The sequence below is a fragment of the Mytilus galloprovincialis genome, chromosome 5, assembly GCF_965363235.1.
Source record: "Mytilus galloprovincialis chromosome 5, xbMytGall1.hap1.1, whole genome shotgun sequence".
Taxonomy (NCBI): Eukaryota; Metazoa; Mollusca; class Bivalvia; order Mytilida; family Mytilidae; genus Mytilus; species Mytilus galloprovincialis.
The window spans coordinates 34,320,167-34,342,220 of NC_134842.1; the positions used below are offsets into that span (position 1 = coordinate 34,320,167).

At 32.3% G+C, this 22,054-nt stretch overlaps 1 long non-coding RNA gene across 1 annotated transcript; it reads left to right on the forward strand.

Annotated features, from left to right (window-relative positions):
* The first annotated feature begins 312 nt into the window (after positions 1 to 312).
* On the forward strand, positions 313 to 2,301 carry LOC143074451 (uncharacterized). Its single transcript, XR_012977866.1, has 2 exons — positions 313 to 474; positions 2,065 to 2,301. It is a non-coding gene; the product is annotated as an uncharacterized LOC143074451 (long non-coding RNA).
* Positions 2,302 to 22,054: the final 19,753 nt, after the last annotated feature.

The window sequence follows — 22,054 nt, forward strand, 5'->3', positions numbered from 1 at the left end:
GTCCTCCATATCCAATCATATTTTACGGCACGTCTCAGAGAAATAGAGTTTTCAGCACAAACATCTGAAGGTACCAATGAAGGGAAATCAGCAACCTCAAACTGATTTCTTGTATTAAAGATCCGAGCAGGAGTCCATTGCTATATGGCAAGGATCTCCCTTTCCTGGCACCACTTGTGGAATTGGTTTGAGATATACAATGTATGTTGTTTTTCCTCTGCAATTTGCATTAACCTTTGATCATGCGTTTTTCTTCAACCCAAGCAACACCTGTGCCTGTGCCGAGCTTATTTGTTAGTAGCATAATCAGTCCGGAATGCGGTTCGATAAAATTGCTCCCCTTGTTTATTTTGCTCTCCTGTCAAATCATGTAATTTCGCTACCTCCAATGGTAGACGCTACAACGATGGGTGTCGTCAAGAAAGGTACGATTAAAGGAATCAGCTAGGAATTAGACGATCACCATTGGTATAGGTGAGTTGTTTAATAGTTGTTGCATTGGGATAAATGCATGTTTTGGATTAATTCATAATCAGGAATAGCTGGGAAGAAAAGAAACGTGTTGCTACGTGAACCCGGAAAGGCCGGGACGAATTTAAAAAAAAAATCTAGAGACGATCGTTCTGAGTGTGCCACCTACACATTCAAACGTGTACACAAGCACAGTATTCCCTATCTATGTAATGTGTTTTCATAATTATGTGATATAGAGCAAAAAAAGGTAGCAGTTTTTTGTGTCTTGTTGTTAAGCATTTCCAGGTGAGACAATGTTATTTTTCACGGTGTGTTTGATAGGCTTGTTACATTGTAACATTATATAATACACACTCATAAAGTGGATTAAAATAGCCTCCCACGCTCAATTAACTGAATTTCAATTATTCTATTAACCGTAGTGCTATTACATAAGACTTCGGAGGTTCATATCACTTATATTCAACGTTTTATATCGGATTTTTTTTACTAATGATGTTAAACGGTTCTTAGTAAAAAAAAAAAATCCGATAAAACCGTTGAATGTAAATGATATGAACCTCAGAAGTCTTATATATTGTCCTTTAATATAAGACCGGAGGTTCATATCATTTGCATTCAACATTTTTTATCTAATTTTTGTTTACTTTCAATGTTGAACGGTTCAACATTGGTAGTTAAAAAAAAAAACGATAAAAATTAATGGTTCAACATTGATAGTAAAAATAAATCCGATAAACATGTTGAATGTAAATGATATGAAACTCTGAAGCCTGACATTATTGGACTATTGATTATTAGTTCTTTATCCTAATTAAATGTTTTTGTGGTGTATATTACAAAAAAAGGGGGGGGGGGGGGTAAAAACACCAAAATACCTTAACAATCCTACAATATAAAAAAGAAGATGTGGTATGCCAATGAGACAACTGTCAACAAGATACAAAAATGACACAGACATTAACAACTCTAGGTCACCGTACGGCCTTCAACAATGAGCAAAGCCCATACCGCATAGTCAGCTATAAAAGGCCACGATAAGACAATGTAAAACAATTAAAACGAGAAAACTAATATCTGTTTACAGAATGAGAAATATTTCGTATTCTAAAACCAATGTTTCTCACATGTTTGTTAGACATGTTGAAAATACAGACAAATTTTAGTACGTATACCCATCCCCTCTTTTTCAATTCATCATTAGTTCAAGATACAGCTCTGAAGAATATGCAATAACCTAACATTGATAATTTAGCTAACAATAACTTCAGTACATTTTTCTAATAAGTGAAGTGCATTTTTCTAACAAGTGAAGACCAATGAAAACATTTGATATGATTTGAAAACATGGCCAATTAAGTAGGATCTTGTGGTTTCGTAGACATAAATGATAATTCAACATTTTCTATTTATATTTTTCTTTATTTCATATTCTAGTATATTTAATAACATGTTTATATTTTGTGACGCATCTGATGTATAAATCCAGTGCCAGATCCGGGAAAGAGCTCTCAAGTCCGATCTGTTTGTACGGGGAACATGTGGTTGCAAACCCCTCTTTAATTGCCTGTTCGATTTTTTTGTTTGCAGTGTCGAAAAGGGAGTAAGACAGCAGTTTTATCAAGAAGTTATGTGAAAGTTCTGCTATACATCTGACAGTCAGGAATTATTCTGAAGTACACATGTCGACTAGAGACATGGAACAGAGAGGAGAGGTTTTAAAGTACCAGATGCTTATCTGAGATTCCAATTTGAACTAAAGAAAGCAATATATAAAGATATGTAGGAGAAATAATCTATATGAATAAAGTTATGCCACAAAAGGAACTTGTTTTTTTTTATATACAGAATTTGTCAAACGTATCCATAACAGAAGAGATTTAAATGCATCCTTCATAGCCTTGTAATACTGATGGTAATAATTTATATAATTTCTGAGATGATATAGCAGTGCCATTGGTTTCCCTTTTTCCTTCTTCAAAGAACTTGATCATCTGAACTCTTTTTTTTTAAATTGGAGCCCTGTTCAAGAACAGTTAAAAGAGCATATATATGCTTAATTTTCGTTATTTTTTAGAATCATCATTTTTTTTAAATGAATCAGGTTGTACATTCTGCATAAAATATGCCAGTCAACCGTAAATGTTAACATCCCAAAAAGGTCTTTAGTATATTCATTTTTCAACTTACAGAATATGTCAAAGGTTTAAGCATCCCAAACATTACCATGTGACTTGAGTTTTTGATTTGTCAATATCAAGCAAACTCGATATTTTCCATAACATCATATAGTTCTGTGTTATTATTTAAAAAAAAACAAAGAACTAACTCTTGCACAAAACTGTAACAGATTATCAAAGACTGTCTAGTAAGTACAATTTTAACCCAAGCCCCTGCTCTTTTAAGCACCGTCTTATCAACGGATTGGCCGATTGTAAGTGTTCGGTGCAGAGACTGTAGACTTGAGACAATGACATGGAGGTAAGTATGTACAAGAACAACGTTTTCAAGCATATAGGCAGATTCGAGCTGGGGCTTTAGTCGGTAAAATTTGTTAGCTTAAACATACGGGATTCACTGAAGCAGGACTGGAGCGAGCTCTCCTAAGCTCAGTCATCGCTCACCCCCTCCTAATGTAAAATTCTGGATCGGCCACTGAATATTGGTTTTAACAGTGCGATGGAAGTCTTCAAATGAATAAAAAAAATATAATATGTAATGAAAGTCTTTGTGCTAGTTATTTACATAAGGGAACGAAAATTTAACTTCAAATTGTGAAAAAGAGTGAGGGGTAAGATTCATTAAAAAAATATCGTCTAAATATTATGAATTCTAATCTTCTAAAACCTTATAGTGTTAAGTTTTGAAAGAAAGAAAAAATTGATTGATGGAGGCGGACAATAAATGTTCGCGCTCAAACAAGAAAACCATACCCCCTTTGAAGTTCAAGGATTAACTTACTTCCTTAAGAAATCATGAAATAACTCGGTGCAATCCCAATTTAAGATGCAAACACATCAAAAGAAAAACAAAATCACACCATATCTCCACATGACAGAAAACAAAAAACCAACTGCAATCAGCAAATAAGACGCAAAGAGTCACAAGAAATTAAAAAAAAAATCCATTCGCGGGCAACTGCCGACTTATTATACTGTATGATCGAACACAAACATAGCCAAAATATGACACTCAAGAAATAAGACGCAAACTACATTACAAGAATTGTAAGATCAATAATTGATGTATAAAAAATAATTCCGAACGACAATTGGTTAACACAAACAAAAGGAATACAACGATATAAATCTATGCTACCCAAAAAACTCAACTTCACAATGGTCAACCAATCCGGGTTACTGTATAACTAAGGTGTAACAAAATGTGTAACAAAACTTTTTAAAATAATACAGAAATTATGACTGTCGGTGTAATTGTAATTGTTTAAGAAAAAGACATGTCAAGCATGCAAATATTACTTTTTTTAAATAGTTTTAATCACTTAAAAGTCATGTGATGTTACATATATAGGACGGGTGTGTTCGATGCGTAAATTAATTAACAAAACCCCGTCATATAACATTCAACTTTGAAGTTGCGTCAAAATGTCAAATTTAGGTGTGCGACTTAGGGAATGGTCTTAAACGATTGACAATTCATTTTTCAATTTTTGTTATTTTTCCGAAAATTTTTCTATGTCGAGCAAAAAAAAAAGTAGCAGTTTATAAGGAGACCCCCGAAATGACGTAACAGCTTGACTTATGGTCGTTTTAAAAACGATTGCTTGCAAGTTGCATTGTGAACAATTGTACAATATGAAAATTAAACAACGTGAATGCAAATATTTATAATGACTTTACGGAAAGTAACTTTTGTGACATCTTGACAACCGTATACAAAGTTCGTTACACTTTTGTACCTTCTAAACACAAGAGGTCGAATTCTTTTGTTCTATTTAAACCGCATATCGGACTGTAATGATGTTCAACACTTGGATAAAATATAAAGGAAAAAACCCATCACTTAAGAATCAAATAGTAGATCAGGAATGAAAACTGCATGTGTACTTAAACTTTCAAGGAATAAGAAAAAAATGATAATTCGTCTATGTTAATTTGTTTCATCATCTTTGGAGCTTTTAATTATTGATAATCACTGAAATCACGTTAGGGAATTTGTAGAATACTAATTAAAATTATCAGTGATCATGTGAAATCACTGGTAATTTTCAGGGAATCTGTATAATCACTAATGATTTTAGTGATTCTACATAATCATAATCCCTGAAAAATCAGGGATTCTACATAATCACTGATTATACAAATTCACTGTAACATATATAAATGTATATATATTATAAATAATATGAAAAGGCTTTGGATTCATCAAATACATCTAACCTTGCTGCATATATACTATATGTGCCTGTCCCAAGTCTGAGGAGACTGTATTTTTAGTTGTTGTTGCTGACTGGTTTTTTTTTTGTTATGTAATTTTTGTATTGCAATCTGGCGGCTGGTTTGTCCCCTTTAATGTTTTTACACTAGGAAATTTTCGAGCATGTATTTGCCACTTTGGGTGTGTGTCACATTATTGTTGGTGGCAGTAGTGCGACCTTTAATTTGGTATTTGAAGGAGAGTTGTCTCATCGACAATTATACCACATCTCTTTTGAGTTTTTTTTATTCTGAATTGTTAAAAATTCGATGAAGACCTTGAAATTTAGTTTCTTAGTACCATTCATTTAATTTTGTCTCTACCAGCTTCTAAATGACTCGCCGCAATTAATTACCACATCTTATTTTTAATGTAAGTTTAGATTCATGTTGATCTTCATTGACCTCTACAATACAGTCAAAATTACTCACTGTTTTGTATTCAAAACACATACTTATAGATACAGTTAACACTGTAATAATAAAACATGTCATTATATAGAAATTTCAAATTGATTATAGATATAAATAATGCATGTAAATACTTACTCAAAGCTTGAAAATCTACTAGGATTTTCTGAAAACAAGTCCTTTATAGCACATCTCAAATGATTTCCACCAATTCTTAGCAACTTATATTCCACCATCTTTTCTGCCCTAAAGTCACCAATGTTCTTTAACTGAAATTGAGAAAGTCCTAAACTGAATTGTGCAATTTAAATAGAATTTAAACTTGATATATATATATATATATATATATATATATATATATAATGTATGTGATCTGTGTTGAAAAAAGAAAAATAGGGTACCCAAAGTATATACTTCACCTTTTAGCCATTTTGGATCATTGTTTGAATATATTGCTTTCTTTGCCCTGGTTTTTTCATTCATCATAGATAAGTCTTTAATTGTTTCAATTTGGAAATAAAGTTATAAAACTTCATCAAAAAGAAAACGTTTATAGCTCTTATGATATTTTTATCAGACTCCCCGAACGTGATATGTGAGGAAACCAATTTGCAATGATATCAAAGTAGGATCACACAGCTGGGAGTAAGACTAGTAGGGAAATGGTAGTCAAATTGCTATACCAAAACTAAAGTTGGGACCAAAAATGTTCATGACAATGCCCTTGTATTGTGCTTATATAAAAAATGAAGATGTGGTATGATTGCCAATGAGACAACTCACCACAAGCCACCATATGACACAGAAACTAACAACTATAGGTCATAGTATTGCCTTCAACAAAGAGCAAATCCCATACTGAATAGTAAGCTATAAAATTACTTGAAATGACAAATGGAAAACAATTTAAACGAAAAAACTAAAGGCTTAATTTAGGAACTATCAAATGATGAAAATAATGCAATTCAGTTATATTAATTTCCCATTGTGGCAAGTTGGGCCCCTAGTTTGAAAATGTTAAGTTGTTATTCAAGTGTCAAAATACCGAGGTGAAATTACAAAAATAGTAAATATCTTCTTCAACATTATCTTTCAATAAGGCAAAATTGACTAAAAAAACAGACATCACATTTTAAAAAATAAAAAAGTGTTTTTGTATTCACCTGTTTTGGATCTATCAAAACCGGAAATATTGTAGTGGCTCCTAAAGGTGTTGATGTCTTTCTAATACTTTCCTTTATTGCACCAACCCACTTTTCACTAGTAGGTCTCACTAGATATTTGGTTGGTGTGTCCTCTAGCAGACTGGCTTTGACAGTGAATTTACCTACAGAATTAAAGATTATGATACAAAAGTTTAAAAATCATAATATGGAATCACATTTTTAGAGGAAGAAAAAATAACATGAATAATGATAAAATAATTTACTAATAAAAATGTGAAACAAACAAATTATAATGAGCTGTTTTGCAATTGTTTATTGTCTTCTGCATGGATCATACTTTTGTATTTTATAAACCTTGGTTGTAACATCAAACCTTCGAAAATTTCAAATAATCAACAATGTTTTGGCTAATTAGCGTTGAAGTATGGTCAATTCTACTGCATTCAAATTCTACCCAAACACCTTATTGAATTGTCTAACTAAGTATGCAGTTTGTAGTCTTTTGTAGAATATCAGATATATTATATAAACGAAAAAGAAGATGTGGTATGATTGCCAATGAAACAATTAACTCTCAGCAAGACACCAAATGACATAGATATTAACAACTCCTCCCCCCCCCCTAAAAAATAAAAATAAACAATTAATCCAAGTAAAATTTACCAACTTTAAATATGTTTATCCAAGAACTTGTTGCTGAGTTCTTTCATGCTGTTGGTATCAACTTCTTCAAGTTCTGTGACATTACCAAAGTTCACATCAGGGGTGATCATGGTTGTGGACTTTTTTTTTTTTTTTGCTGTGGTGCATCTCTTTAAACAACTCAAATTACACAAAGATGTTAATGAAGCACAAAATCTTGATTTGGTTCTATTGTCCACTTTCATCACTCCAGTCTCAAATTGGTCCCTTAATAACCTCTTCCCCACTTTTTCTCCATCAAAATAAAACTATAAAATAGAACCAGATGCTCCACAGGGCGCAGCTTTATACGACCGCAGAGGTTGAACCCTGAACGGTTGGGGCAAGTATGGACACAACATTCAAGCTGGATTCAGCTCTAAATTTGGATTGTGATTAAATAGTTGACACAGCATAGGTTTCTGACACAGAATAAATGTGGTCTAATGAACTTATAATATTTTTTTTGCCTTAGAGCAATTCACTATGCTGTTGAAAATTAATCCTCTCAAAAAAATGATGTTTGAAGAAATTTTCTTTCTATTTATGAAATCTGAAATGAGAAAAAAACTGATCTCAATCCAAATTTCTAATGGAGTTTGCAACAATAACTACTCATTTTAATACATCATAAAACATTAAAATGTAAAATAAAGTGCTTGTTATCACTGAATGGTAAAGATTGTTTTAATTTATCAGTTGGTAGTAAAAGTGAATATACATTGTATATTGTATAAAACAATGATTTAAGTTGATTCAACTACTACTCTGGACAAAGAAAGATTATTCCAATTGAAAATTTCTTGCTATTGCACAATATTGTGCAATTAGATATTTCTTGCTATTGCGCAATACTGTGCAATTGAAAATATTTGCTATTGCACAATACTGTGCAATTGAAGATTTCTTGCTATTGCGCAATACTGTGCAATTGAAAATTTCTTGCTATTGCACAATACTGTGCAATTGAAGATTTCTTGCTATTGCTGAATACTGTGCAATTGAAAATTTCTTGCTATTGCACAATACTTAATATAATAATTTTGGATCCTGATTTGAACCAACTTGAAAACTGGGCCCATACTCAAAAATCTAAGTACATGTTTAGATTCAGCATATTAAAAAAGCCCAAGAATTCAATTTTTGTTAAAATCTAACTTAGTTTAATTTTGGACCCTTTGGACTTTAATGTAGACCAATTTGAAAACGGGACCAAAAATTAAATTTTCAATTTTTGCGGTCGTATAAAAACTGTTATTAAACAAAAGTGAGTAGGCTCAATTGGTCAGAGTATTCAGTTATCGTCCTTTGATTTAAGATAGTCCCTAGTGTGGACAGTGTGTTACTTTCCAGTTTTGAGCTCACCTGGCCCGAAGGGCCAAGTGAGCTTATTCATCACTTGGCGTCCGTTGTCCGTCGTTGCTAACTTTTACTAAAACCTTCTCCTCTGAAACTACTGGTCAAAATCTAACTAAACTATGCCACAATCATCATAGGGGTATCTAGTTTAAAAAATGTGTCTGGTGACCCGGCCAACTAACAAAGATAGCCAAGATTGCTAAAAATAGAACATAGGTGAAAAATGTAGATTTTGGCTTATATCTCTGAAACCAAAGCATTTAGAGGAAATCTGACATGGATAACAATGTGTATTAGGTCATTATCTATCTGTCCGGAATTTTTCAGATGAATCGGACAACCGGTTGTTAGGTTGCTGCCCCTAAATTGGTAATTTTAAGAACAATTTGCCGTTTTGGTGTTGTTAGCTTGAATATTATCATAAATAGAGATAAACTGTAAACAGCAATAATGTTCAGTAAAGTAAGATCTACAAATAGGTCAACATGAACAAAATTCTTAGTTAAGTAAACCCCCAAAGGAGTAATTGCCCTTTATGGTCAATTTTTAACGATTTTTTGTAAATTTTTGTAATCTTTTACAAATATCTTCTCCTCTAAAAATTCTAGGATGAATTTAACCAAAGTTGTACAAAATCATCATTAGGGTATCTAGTTTATACATTTTGTTAGATGACCCAGCCTGTAACCAAGATGGCCGACATGGCTAAAATATAGCATTAAAGGGTAAAATGCAGTTTTTGGCTCATATTTCTAAACCCAAAGCAATTCAAGTAAATCTTTTAAAAATACAATTGTTCATTTGGTCAAGATCTGTCTGCCCTGAAGTTATCAGACCATGCAGGCAACCAGTTGTTGGCATGCTGCACCTGAATTCAATTTGGTAATTTTAAGAAAATTTTGCAGCTTTTTGTTATCATCTTGATATATTATTATAAATAGAGATAAACTGTAAACAGCGTTAATGTATAGCAAAGTTTAACAATGTTTAAGACCTACAAATAAATCAACATGATCAAAATGGTGAATTGACCCCCTTAAAGAGTTATTGCCCTTTATAGTCAATTTATAACAATTTTCATTAATTTGGTAAATTTTTGTAAATTATTCCAAAACTTCTCTGTAACTAAAGGACCAATTACAAGTTTATAATATATAGAGAATAAGCAGCAAGAATGTTCAGTAATGTAAGATCTACAAACCCATCACCATCACCGAAACACAATTTTGTCATTAATCCATCTGTGTCCTTTTTTAGCTCACCTGGCCAATAGACCAAGATTAGCGACACAGGCTCTTTAGAGCCTCTTAAGTTTTAAAAGCCCTTCCAAATAAATTTCACCGTGTTTTATGCCCCAAATAAAAGTACTCAAGTTCAAGCAGGGGATGAAATGACACTGTAAAAAAATCGGATCATGAGTTTCGCTCATTGTTGGAGACTGTTCTGTGTCATTTTGAACTCTTATGGAGAGTTGTCTCATTCGTAAGCATACCACATATTTTCTTATAGTATCATTGACCAATGAACCATGAAAATGATGTCAAGGTCAGATGATACCTTCAAGATAGACATATACACCTCACAATCTTACCAGACAACATATATAGGTAAACTACTGCTTGGGACAAAAGACCAAATCACCAAAAATTAACACTAAGCAATTACCTGTGATATAAGGACCTTGCAAAATACACATCTACTAAATATAGTTATCTTATTTATCAAAATAAAAAAGAAATTAACATTACAAAAAAAATCTTCACATTTTTCAAGTGGTCACTGAACCATGAAATGATATTCGGTGTATGGAAGGACTGCAAGGTGTACATGTCCAACTGGCAGGTGTCATCTGACCTTGACCTCATTTTCATGGTTCAGTGGTTATAGTTAAGTTTTTGTGTTTTGGTCTGTTTTGCTTAAACTGTATGTAATTGGTCAACTATATTTGGTGTATGGAATGATTGTAAGGTGTACATGTCTAACTGGTAGGTGTCATCTGACCTTGACCTCATGTTCATGGTTCAGTGGTCACAGTTAAGTTTTTGAGTTTTGGTCTATTTTTGTAATACAATAAGCAATAGGCCAACTATATTTGGTGTACTATGTAAATATTTTATGATCATATGTCAGTCGTGCAGATTTTATTTGACCTTGACGTCATTCTCACAGTTCATTGCTCAGTGTTATTTAGTTTTTGTGTTTTGGTCTGTTTTTCTTAAACTATAAGCTATAGGTCAACTATATTTGTTGTATGGAAGAATTGTAAGCTGTACATGTCTGCCTGGCATGGTTTATCATGTTTATCTGACCTTGACATCATTTTCATGGTTCATTGATCAATGTTTGGTTTTCTTGGTTAATGTTAAGTTTATGTGACAGTTGAAATAAAGCTTTACATATAGGACTATCAACATAAAATCAATGATTAGTAAAGAAGGCGAGACATTTCAGTGTGTGCACTCTTGTTGTTTTTTGGTCTGTTTTTCTTAAACTATAAGTAATAGGTCAACTATATTTGTTGTATGGAAGCATTGTTAGCTGTACATGTCTGCCTGGCATGGTTCATCTGACCTTGACCTCATTTTCATGGTTCATTGGTCTTTGTTTAGCTATCTTGGTTAATGTTAAGTTTATGAGGCAATTGTAATAAAGCTTTATACTTAGGACTATCAACATAATATCAATGATTAGTAAAGAAGGCGAGACATTTCAGTGTGTGCACTCTTGTTTAAGGCGAAGCGTACGTAATTAAACTACACAATGGATTTTTTTTAATTTAACATGTAGATTCTGCTTGTAAAAATAAATCGGAAAATAAAATAAAAAAAGGGGTAACCGTTTTCGTTTTTGAGATACGAGCTGTTGAAGTTACCAGCATCATACACCAAAATTACAAAGGATATATAGGGAAAATCGTGAAATTCGGCAGGAATTGTTACATTTCCAAGATTTTCTATTATATTAGACAATCGATTTTTTTTTAAATTTATGAGACGGTATTTTTGGGGTGTATTAATATTTAAATTAACTTGAATTTGTCGCATAGTTGATTTTTTAAACAAATTAAACTGGTTTCATGAAAATTGGACAATAGTGTTTGTACATATGTACTTTATAAATATTTGTGTTATAATATGTTGGTTTATAATGTTATTAAACATTGCTAAGTAGAAAAGAGAAAAGTTACTGAGAGCAACCAAACCTATATCTAGAGTTTTGTTTTAATTATTATACCACGGATCTTAGTTTTAAATTTGAATGAGCATGGAGAGGGAGAATTCAATTGGACTTTAAAGTGGGTAGCACCATAGATCTCTCTTTTTTTTTAAATGGCACTTTGTTTAATTTCAATGAGGCTCGTGCAGTTGCTTACCAACATTAGATGTAAGTAGCATGCTTGTATCTGACAAACTCTTGTCAAGCTGACTATACACTTGAGGTTCCTGTAACTCCTCCATTTCCACATCTGGTCCAGCTGTAGCATAAGATGAATGCATCATGACTGAGCTGGTAAGGCATGCTGTCTCTGTTTCCTGGACCTTTAACTTCTGTTCTTTAACAGTCTAGATTTATCATGAGAAAAAAATATGTTTCATCTTTCTAGAATGGGTCATTTGTCTCAAAACAAAATTTACCAAAAGATTTATGAAATATGGTCTTGAAGATTATAGCCAATTAGGTCTTATAACATTTCTACACACAATTGGCCTTGTTAAAATATCCTCAGAGGGTATAGAATATAAAGGATAATGTATTATGGGAAGCAGTTATTTGAAATAGACTGTTCCAAGCATTGATTTTTGGCAAAGTGAAAAAGCTAAACTATCTGAAAACTGGGTCAATTATTTCATAATAAGTTTAATTTTTCAAAATTTTTAGAAACTTTCGTGTGAAAATACTCAAAATCAGAAAAGAATACTTTTTGACTAATTTTCTATATTCAAGATATTTGTCTTTTTGTTTAAAATGATGTGGGTGTGTGTGTGTTTAATTGAAAAAAAAAAATCACTAAATTGTTTCTACATATGTGTTTATGGAGTAGGATTATACTGTCACAAGATTTTTTAGGATAAATTTAAATTTATAAATATCCTTTAATCAATGTTAATGAAACTGTTTCGTCCTTGCCAGAGGAACTCTTCATGTGGCTTATGGCTACCACGACAGTTTTTCTTTGAAGATATAATTCATAAAAATTGAGGTATTACATGTTTATAGCATAATCAGCTTTACAATACATGAACTTAGTGAAAGTACCTTCAGTTAATATTATTCAACTGTAATAATATTAATAAATTATTTTATGTCGACAAGTAATTATATATTTATAACCAGTGATAAAAAAAATGTACAAACATGACAAGCAACTTTGAGGAATGAATAAAAATAAGAATGAACAGGTTATAGGAATAATTATTAAGTACTTTGGAAGTAGATCTCTAGCAATAAGAAAGTATAGCAAATATGTTTTGGAAAATTATGACTATAACACTGACAAATAATACTATAGGAGGTATTTGAAAACAACATTAAATCACCTGCAACAAATTTCTACTAGCAAGTCTGACATTTCGGTCTAGCTCAGACACAGAGGGGTCTTTTTCTTTGTATGAAAATAGTGTTGGCCTGTAATTTATATCACTTGGGTCGTGACTGTGCCATCCGTCAACAAAATGGGCAGAATAAATCCTACTGTATTCGTTTGGAGCCCAGTCTGCCCTGTTTACAGCTGTTACCCATGCTCTCCTCTTCCTTACGTCCTTTGGGAAACGGAAAAAACTAGAACGATTCTCTTTATCTGGCGTACTTTGTCGGTTTGAACACTGAAACACGACACAATTGAAAACCATAACGAACGTAACTCATGTAAACAGATGTGAAAAATGGTTGCCGTCCGGAAGCGTTTCTGCGCATGCATGTACGTATAGTAGGACCGCAGTTAACGTGAAATACTTTATACAAATAGACAGGCAAATACGAAAAAAAAATATCGATAAAAAACTGTTAACCGAGTCCCTGTGATTTTTTGTACATAAATGAGTCCGTTATTTTTGTCGTTTAAGTTATTTTATATTTGTCATTTCTGGACCGTTTATAGTTGACTATGAGGTACGGACTTCGTTCATTGTTGAAGGCTGTATTGTGACCTATAGTTGATAATTTCGTGTCATTTGGTTCCTTGTGGAGAGTTGTCTCATTGGCAATCATACTCCATCTTCTTTTTTATGTTTGAGCAGCCGTTTGTATCCACTGGCGTTTGTATGCATGTATAAAAGTCCCTTAGGCAACCAAGACTCTTATCTATGCGTAACGGTAAACATAGATCCTGCTATGAAGGAAGACGTAAGTATTAACATTTTTCTGCCTTTTTATCTACCGTGTCAAATGAAAAAAACATGATCGCATATGGCTGCATGCTGTAGATTCGATTTTTGTATATGTAGTTCGTCAATAAATTTAAACCCCAATAGTGACTGGGGTATACAGAAATGTGATAATTTCCGTTTTCTCCCGACAATCAAACCATTGCTAGTGCGTGTCGTCCTTTTGAATGTGTGTGATGTTTAAATTCAGACGTAAAATCTGATGGCCCATGATAAGAGTGTCATACATATTTTTGTATTTTGAAGAACCTCTGAAAAACTGTTTGATGGTCCGTTGATACCCGGGGTAGGTGCCCAGTTATAATGCTAATACTTTTCCCGGTCTTCAATGCAGATCTATACCTATTGTATTCATTGTTTTCGTCCTGATCATACGTGAAATACTTGGCACTGGACATAGTGCAAATTATTCAACCATTTTAGATTTATTCTGCATTTTTATCGATCTAATTAGTATAATTGGTATGACCGCTATTAAAAAGGCATATAGGTAATTCTATAATTGTATTATGATAAAAAGATTAACTAAAGAAAAATTAGAAGTTGTCGACTTAAATAATTAAATTTCAAAAATTTCTTAATGAACTGTTACACAAGAAGTCAATCGAAAGTAACATAGTTTATTTAAAATGTCTTGTGAATATGGTGTATTGCAGTCATATTTACGATATTTGAGATCTAGAACTTCTTAAGTACGTGGTACCCAACACCTTCACTAAAATTAGTTTGGCTCATTTAATTTTCCAAAAAATGTTTACAAAGTATTTACTTTGACCATTTCACAAAAGTATAAAAATTTCAGAAACTTTGAACCAAACATGTTATCAGAAAAATTACACTGGTTATATATCATTTGACAAAAACTAATTTTGATCATTGAGAAGCTTAATATATCATTATCAACTCAACGTAATTAAAACGTTTAGCTGTTTTTAAAAAGTTATCTCCCTGTAGTGTTAGGTACCACCTTAAAAACACCGTAGACATCCAATGTGGGTTCGTGGCCTAGTAGTTAAGACCGATGGCTACAGTGCTGAAGGTCCTGGGTTCGATCCTGACTCGGGGCGCTGGAAATTCAGTACCATTAGTAGGGTGATTTTTACCCTTCCACACACGTCCGCTCTGGAACCTAGACCGAAGATTAAAATATAATGGGTACTTTGGGGGCCTTGGATGGTTAAAGTGGTCCCCGACTTTGACCTGGAGATCAATCTATAGATATCTCTTCGGTTTGTCTGTTCTCGCCGAGAAGCCCGGTGGTTTTCTCCGAGTTCTACGGTTTCCTCCACCATAATAACTGACTTCCCTGTGTCTCCTAAAACTCCCTCTGTGTTGGGTTGGGGATTGTCCTGGTGGTGGGTTATATATAAGTTAGTGACACATCTCCATTAATCCTGAAAGAGAGTGTACACGGATTCCACTGTACCCTCGCAGCAATCGAGGGGTGTTCCGTTCACGGAGGGATCTTCGTACATACATACATTGTACTAAATTAAATATGATCCGGAACATTACCAAACGAGTATTATTCTCATATGGTCCAACCCGTTACCCGTATGTCGGACTATAGTAGTATTCGCATATACTCATAGCTTTGCACATACGTATGATTCATGATCCATGGCGGACATGTGTGCCAATAGATCAAAACTTTGGATACAATTCATAAATAAGATACCATAAGGAATATTTAGTTAAAGGGTTGAAGGTAATTGGCTCATTAGTTTCAAAGAAGGTTTTTAAATGTTAGTTAACGTGATGAACAAATTGTATAAAAACTGTCTGTAATGGGTAATAACTACTAAAGAGGTCAATTGACACTTATGGTCAAATTAAATTTTTTGGTAGATCTTACTTTGCTGAACATTATTGCTGTTTAAGAGTTATATCTTTCTTTGATAATATTCATGATAATAACACAAAACTGCAAAATTTCCTTAAAACTACCAAATGAATTTAGTGGCAGCAACCCAACAATGGATTGTTCGATTCGTCTGAAATTTTCAGGGTTGATAGATGATGTAGATCTTGACCAATTGAACAGTTTTACGCCATGTTAAAGGCTTTAGTTTTTGGGATATAAGCCCAAAACTGCATTTGGACCCTATGTTCTATGTTTAGCCATGACGGCCATGTTTGTCGATGGATCAAAACTTAGGATATAATTTAGAAACAAGATATTCTTAGGAATATTTGGTTAAAGTTTAAAGATATTTGGCCGAGTAGTTTCAGAGAACAAGATTTTTTAAATAGTGTACGAGTACAGATGCCAAGTGATGGTATAAGCTCACTAGTGGCCCTTCGGGCTCCGGTGAGCTAAAAAAGCGTATTGGAGATGGGTCAAGAAAAATAAACAATAATAACAATTTTGTCTCAATCATTTTCAGATTGACCATCCACATATGTGTCCCCCCTTTTTTTGTAATTGTTTATAGACACGATTCGCTCTTATTTTATAGATTGTTGATGGACTATTCAGGCTTATACCAATATTGATAAAAACAATACATATTTTAATTATCTAACACTGAATTATCAATAAGAATGAATATAAAAGTCGCAGGATACAGATCTCAGGCCATTGTTAACGACGATCGTTGTTTCTTCTTTCAGGAATTCTTTTGTTTGTTGAAGTCGTTATTTCCTATAATTGAATAAAAAATTACATTATTTTACGCATTTCAGTCATTGTAAACAATTATCCGGCGGCTAAATGATGATATAGGTCATTGCTTGGGCATCCTCCATTTTGTTTTAAAACGAAAACAAACATTCAAATGCCCTGATGTGTATATCTTTTTCAAGCCGATCGAAAACCATGCACATATATGTCAGGATCGAGTATATATCTTAGATTATTTCTTAAGTTCCGATACATGTATGAAGTATAAAAAAATAAAAGATATATTAAGCTCTTATTTGAGTGCAAATTTCATTCATTATATATATATATATATATATATATATATATATATATATATATATATATATATATATATATATATATATATATGTGGGAACCAATAATTAATCGTGATTAATGTTAGTGTAGACTTTAACTCGGTTTGAACCGATTTGGTGCAAAGTGACATATATAGAACAATGGGGGTATGCCACTTCAGAAATCAATATCTTTCTTATTTTTCGATAGTTTTTTTATCATCAAGAACGTTTTGTAATCGCATTATATTGATCTTTCATGTGGCATTAGTTTGACATAGCTAATATTTATACTTTTTTTTGTACATATACCTAAAGTTACTGTACACTTTACTGAGGTGTACAGATTATGTCCAAAAATACCCCCGATGAGTGCATATTACTACCCAGATGTAGATATATAAATAGTGGCAGTATTGCATACATTATACATGTAATACTTTAAAGTGTTTTTCTTTTGTTGACATTTTAATGTAATTGATTTTTATTAAATGAATGTATATGTCAACATGCTGTTATCTATGCGCGTCAGTGTTGATGGAAATAAATTGAATATATTGTATTATGGAAAATATCTATAAAAAATATATCAAAACTTCTTAATAAATTCAACGAAACTAAAATATGATTTTGATTTTTACATGACATATTTTTTTTTTTAAATTGGAACATACCAAAATATTTATGAATTCATTAAAATTTGAGAATACTGATTCACATTGAATTTAGAATGTTTTAACTTATTAAAACTAACATTTTTGTTAATTGTTTTCAGAAATAAAGGTGTGAACAAGCTCATTACTATTCTGGAATGAGAACCAAATTTGATACACTGTTTATACCATTAGAAGAAAGAAATATTGCCGCTCAGGGACAAAAAATAAGCATTAAGTTGTGTTAAATCACTATAAGCTTGAATTAGAAAATTGTACTTCAGAAAGGATCACACACGTCTTTAATTGACCAGTGACAGAGGAATACTGCGAGAACATTGTATTTTAAGAGAAAAGGCAATCAATGAGTTATTACTAATCAAATGTTATAAAAAAGTTGTGATCCCTCGTTTTCTTTTTTGTAAAATAAGGTTTCTATCTGAATATTTGTTTTCTGTGAATTTTACCATTGCTGTGTAAAAGAAGATGGAGGAGATTTCCAAAATGTTCTTACGTGTAAGCGGTAAAAACATTTGAATGCATGTCTGAAGGATGAAATTACTGGAGAGAGGTTTGAATATCAATTGATGAAGTAATGCCATTGTAAAGAGTCACCAATACAAAACAATCAACTTTAATTATTGTATCATTTGTTTTGAATATGTGAACAAACGATTAATATTAATGTAATTATAGTTTAACATCAAAAGTTATAAGGTTACATGCAAAGTTCTTTTCATTTTAATTCATAATGCATTGTATTGATCATTGGCAACATTACACACATACTTCTTCAAAATAAAAATGACATTTCCACTATTTTCTTACTCATCGAAAATCAAGATCAAATCATCCACACACTCCTCAATTCCCCTATCCTAATACAATTGTCATATAAAGGTATGATAAATATTAGTCTTTCTTTGCTATAGTATTTTAAAATATGGAATTGAAAATGTAAAACTCATAGATATCTGGAAAATGTCTGTCATTAATATTTTTGAACTCGGAACAAAAAAGCAATTATTCGCTGACTCGGTTTTTTCATCTTCAACATCAACAGTTTATTTCAACAAATGACAGACTGAGTACAGTTGTAGATGAGTCGGCACACAAATCAAATTTCTTGTCGCATACTTCAGTATACAACATAACTTTTTCTCTGATGTGCTATTGTATTTCAATTTTCATTATTTTCAATTTTGTTTTAATTAAACTGAATAATCATAAAAAAGAATATGTCAAAACACATTATTTAATTAGGAACTCGAAAGTTTTTATTTACTACAATGGCTTTACTGGGAGTTTCAAAAAGGTCGTCTTAGTTTAAAGGGTTTTCATCCTGCTCAATTGTATTGCAACTTTTACTTTACTCTCACAATAAATTGCTCTTATCATTATTGTTTAAGTAGACTCAAATATATGTTCCAATTTGTTAATGTACACATACATAGGAAGTTAATTGACAAAAATTCCTATAAACATTCATACAAATTATAAAAGAATTTAGTTTCAATGAAGCAGTCATTTAACACAAAACAGTGATTCACTAGGACGAAAGAAATGTTTTGTTCAAACTAAAGAATTATATAAAAGACTGATATTCTTGCCCTTTGACATATCAGGTTATTTTTCTATTCTTGTGAAACAATTAACGTTGAAGGTTGTGCTTACAGCAACAAGATACGGTCGTAGCATAACAGCAAAGAAAAATAGGAAAAAAATATAACGATATATTAAATATGGTTGTCGACTCTGTATTGTACACTAAAACGGAATGGACCAATTAAAAAGTCAGATTTTAGTCAACTTGTTCAGGTAGTTTTACAAGACGTCCTTTATGAAGGTACAATGTACTTATGAATGAGAGAGGGTGCGGGCTATAAGTCAATGACACATATCTATAAGATAACATGCAATCATTTACGTAAGACCGATGTATTTGCAATGTTTTAAGCTCTAAATCGCCATGAGTGTCATAGTAGTGAATAAATTGAATGTATCAAATCAGAGATGAAACATCAATTCAAAAGAGAGGCGAAAGGTAGCAAAGGGACATTCAAACTCATAAATAAAAAATAAACGGACAATGCATGGGTAAAAACAACAACAGTACACAAACCACAACATAGAAAACTAAAGACAGAGCAACACAAACCTCATCAAAAACTGGGGGTTATTTAGATGCTCTGGAAGGGTAAACAGATCCTTATCGACATGTGGCATCCGTCATTTTGCTCATGTTAGTGCAAACCCGGTTCACTTTTAGTCGATCTATTCGAATTCCCGTAGTCAAGACAACAACGCTACATATAATAATGTTTTTCTATCGACATTTTACTTTTAAGAGAGTAGTTGAAACATTAACTCGGTTGTAACACGCCAGTAATAAATATCAACCTTTTTTTCTCTTAGGTAAATAGGTTACACTGTTCAATGTTACAAATAAAGACAACAGTATTCGCCATGTTAAAATCTCAGAAATCGTTTAAAAATATCCAAATCAGGCTAGCAAATTAAACTGTGAAGGGAAATGCAAAAAATCCAAAATGCATCTCCTCCTTTGCTTGCATCACCCACCATGGCATTTCATGTTCAGTTAAAAAGTGAAAGTAACACGTCATTAATTTCCTGCGTCCGAATCGCATTTCTGGATTTACCTTCATCATGAACACTCAAAGCCGAATATTTGGAATTAAGCCGAAAATGTAAACGAACCAAAACAATTGAAAAGCTATATGACCGAAGTGTATCTAAACAATAGCTAAATTCATCTAAGTCAACTTTGCCAGAGGGAGTTAACACCTTAATTTCTTTGTTATTTCAAAATTTATAAACGGACAATTTTAGAAAGGTTTGTTATAATCATGTCAATACGGAAATACTGAATAGAGTTAAAATGTCACTATCGGTAAACTTAATGATCGAAACCAGTGTGCTTAAAAAGTTTACAAACTTTGCTCTGATCTAATACAATAGATTTTTGTTTTCTCATTTCAGGATATTTTACAAAATAGATCTTTACACTGTAACATATGTAAATGCTTATGATTTATCATTTTCGCCTTGCACATAAAACTGATATTTGACTGGATTAGCAAAACCTTTAATTTTATCGAATCAAATCAATATCTATTAACAAAAACAATTATACTAATTACTTGTAACAAAACGATTTGTCTCTTATTACAAATTTTGAATTCATTTGTGAATATAGATTATTGTATTGACATATAGAATGTGTTCAATGGAAATGAATCTAAAGCAAAACACAAAATATGATAATATAGCACAATAAAAGTAATAACATAACTCATTCTTGATGAATATGAGTTAGAGAAAGGTTATCCAAAACGACCAAAAAAAGAATACGGACAAGTGGAATAAATATACATTATAGGAAATAGTAAGTAATAAGTTATTTAAAGTTAATTTTTAACCCAAAGATCTGACGTTACATATCGTTGCAAGACTAGTTTATAGAACAGGTACAGTGTACAGTTAATGAAAAATGGGTCCAGTACATTCTCGTATTCTATATTTGATTGACAGTGATAAACATTTACTAGACGTGTTCACTGCTGGTTCTGTTATTGCCTATGTCTCTATGCTGTTTAACATTCTTGTATTTCTTTTACTGTGTCGCAAAGCTTTGCGGTCACCCGCTACAGTACTCATGCAAGGACTAGCTGTAGCCGACTTTCTTACCGCATTTTCGTCTTATGGACTGCATCCATTGTTCCTTTTAGAATATGATTGTGAATGTAGCACGACACGTACACTTCATGAGTGTTTTTTTACAACACCCGTATTGTTCTTTAGCTACACATTTGTCAATATCATTCTTCACATTCCATAATATATCCTTCATGATCACAACATGTCTGGGGTTGCAGAAAGTTATAGCTATTCGGTATCCGATCTGGACAAAAAATCAACTGACAATGAATAAAACTGCAATAATATGCGTGTTTTCCTTTGTATTGTCAGTTGCTCTTGGTATGCCGCGACATTTTGCGATTAGGTTAGAAGCAAGTATATATATGAATAGACACATATGTATCGGTTCTGTAAACGACAAAGATGTAATAAAGTATGCATCTGTTCATTACCTGATGTTTCAAACCACTCTCATGACCTGTTGTTGCTTCGTAATGGTAATATCTACATTTTTCATCATTTACAAGTTGATTACCAACAAATTCAAGGGTCGAGTGACAGAACAAAGAAGACAAGAAAAAAGGTCTGTTATAATGATAGTAATAGTTCTGGTCGTATTCCTCATAACAGAGATTCCAAAAGTTATTTTGAACTTATGGTGGTGTTTCAAGCATACAGCTGGCGATTTTTTGGGTAACGAAAGATTTAGATCTCTTCTTCTTCTTAGAAATTATGAAGATGAGATGTCAAAATTACTGATAGATCATACAGATATGATAAGTGGATATTATTGGTACAGATATTCCGTCTTTAGGTTTCTTCTTGAAATCATCAAACTGTTTACATTGCTTGGATGCCTGTCCAACTTCATAATTTACATCATCATGTCC